This window comes from Octopus bimaculoides, chromosome 26, assembly GCF_001194135.2.
Source record: "Octopus bimaculoides isolate UCB-OBI-ISO-001 chromosome 26, ASM119413v2, whole genome shotgun sequence".
Classification (NCBI taxonomy): Eukaryota; Metazoa; Mollusca; class Cephalopoda; order Octopoda; family Octopodidae; genus Octopus; species Octopus bimaculoides.
The window spans coordinates 21,393,006-21,395,303 of record NC_069006.1 but is presented as its reverse complement, the minus strand read 5'-3'; the positions used below and the strand labels follow the sequence as shown (position 1 = coordinate 21,395,303).

The window sequence follows — 2,298 nt, the reverse complement described above, 5'->3', positions numbered from 1 at the left end:
ATATATATATATATATATGCGCACACACACAGATACACACATATTCACATATATATTTAGATACACATATAACATAGTATAATACAATATAATTTATATACATGCATACATATATATATATACACATGCACGTACATGTAATATATATAAGCACACACACATATATACGTATGTATATATACATACATATATGTACAGACAGACACAGACGCATATATATTCACGCGTATATGCTTATGCATCTCCATACATGTATACCTACATATACACACATGCATACAAACATTCGTAAACATAGACATTATACTTCTCCGTTAAATATTTTATCCAGTGCGTTTATCGAACGATTCAATTCATTGATCGACCGATCGATAAACCAAATCCTATAGCTGAGCTGTATTGCATTTTTTTGTAGGACATTTGTACATTCTTTTATCAACGACTACGTGACGTCATCAAGCAGTCGACCAATCACACGTGGTCATGTTGAAACATGTATACTTATTCATCGCTTATTCATCGATAATGAAATATCTCAGGCTTATGGTATTTGAAGGAGAGGGGGGACGTTGGGGTAGATTGGATTTGTGCTCGGACTTATAGTGTGTATTATATTATATCGAAATAGTGTTTACGGCATTAAATAGAGTTCTAATTGAATAGTTTATTTTAATAGTTTGCAAACGTTTTTTTATTGAAAATAAATGGCTGACGAAACTAATGAAAATGTTTATGTATCGCAGTCAAGGCAGCCATCACACTATTGGGCAGGCACGTCGATAAGCACTTATTTTAAACACTTCCATTTATACATACAAAAATACACACACATATACATATACCTACACATACATGCACACAGGCATACACGTATATGTATGCAGTATGTGTGCGTTTGGGTGTGCGCGCTTCAGTGTAAACAAATAGAGACCACCGGTATGTATGTATGTATGTATGTATGTGTGTATGTATGTGTGTGTGTGTTTGTGTGTGTGTGTGTGTGTGTCTATTGCTTATGGTCCTACTTTCTCCAACGCCGCCGGGAGCGCTATATCATTTGTGTGACGTGGAAAATATTCCATCAATATTGCACAAATGGTGTTGGCATCAATTTTAAAATCCACCCAAGACTTGGCCCCCGTGCTATCCGCCCACTACAGAACCGAACTCAGGACACATAACAACATTACGTCACAACTACTTTATCTCGACCGGTTAGGCTCTCTTTAAAATCATACTAAAATATGTCAAAACAGAGCCATAAGATTCAAATGTTCACTGGACAAATTTCTTCAAAAAATTCGGGACCAACCTCCTACACCCGGATATGTCTCCAACAATAAAAACTCTTTGCTAGAGTGGACCACGGTGCCCCACGTGTCTAAATTAATAGCCCCAGCAGCTGGGGCTACTAAGTTAGACATGACATGGGCCTCTACTGGCCGAAACCCATCCGAGTTATATATTTATATTCTTTTATTAGTTTCAGTCATTTGATTGCGGTCATGCTGGAGCACCGCCTTTCGTTGAACAAATCGAGATCAGGACTTATTCTTATGTAAGCCTAGTACTTTTTCTATCGGTCTTATTTCGCGGAAGCGTTAAGTTACGGGGGTGTAAACACAGCAACACCGGTTATCAAGCGAGAATGGGGTGACAGTCACGCGTGCTGCTGGTCGAGGTGAGAGGGATAACTCCCTTGGCAAACAGGACACAGTCGTGTGTCGATAAGCCAGCTGGAGGAGATGTCCTCCTGGGGCTAAAAGCAACAGTAACATCCACCCCTAGGGGTCAGCCACACTTAAGTGGCAATATACTACACTTTATATATATATATATATATAATATTAGGGATAATATATATATATATATATATATATACATCTGTTTGTATGTATCTGAGTATGTGTCTTATGCGTTCGTACATATCTCTATGGATATTTATTTATAGACGCATATTGCTCGCCGGTGTATGATTATATGTTAGCCATATTACCATACTATTTCCAATATTAAGTCAATAATACCAATAAATGAATGAATAATAAATTTCTAATCTGCATCTCTCATTCAGCCAGTAGGACACATCATCGTCTCACAAAAATCTCACCCTCATGAATTTGTATTTTGATGCGTCATATATACATAGATATATATGTATGTATGGTGTGTGTGTGTGTGTGTGTGTGTGTGTGCATATAACATATATTTATACACACACACATAAATACATGTTATTCGTTTGGTATATACGTATATATAGATATACATACATACATATATGTATATATATATATA

The 2,298-nt window shown here is 36.5% G+C and overlaps 1 long non-coding RNA gene across 1 annotated transcript in view; it reads right to left on the bottom strand.

Moving 5' to 3' along the window:
* The window catches only part of LOC128250928 (uncharacterized), a 17,222-nt gene that overhangs the window by 704 nt on the left and 14,220 nt on the right, over positions 1–2,298 (bottom strand). The gene's annotated exons all lie outside the window — the stretch shown is intronic.